Source organism: Penaeus monodon, chromosome 33 (genome assembly GCF_015228065.2).
Source record: "Penaeus monodon isolate SGIC_2016 chromosome 33, NSTDA_Pmon_1, whole genome shotgun sequence".
Classification (NCBI taxonomy): domain Eukaryota; kingdom Metazoa; phylum Arthropoda; class Malacostraca; order Decapoda; family Penaeidae; genus Penaeus; species Penaeus monodon.
The window spans coordinates 34,692,325-34,692,627 of NC_051418.1; positions in this window are offsets into that span (position 1 = coordinate 34,692,325).

The following is a 303-nucleotide window of genomic DNA, read 5'->3' on the forward strand; positions in this document are numbered from 1 at the left end:
CGTATACAAAGTGTTTTTATCTCTCGAAGTGACCGACGCTTGCATAAACTTGCATGATAGATATTTGCATATGAAATCATCTGCTATAATAGAATCAAGCATATGCCATGTTTACTCAAATATGAAATCTGCATAAAAGCTATCCTGTTACTGTGGATCCCAAAGCAGGCATATGGTTTATGGCGAGTTATATAATATATGAAGATGAGGAGGCTTTATGTTAAAAAAGAAAAAGAAAAAAAAGGTAACAAACGCCAAAAAAAAAAAAAAAAAAAAAAAAAAAAAAAAAAAAAAAAAAAAAAA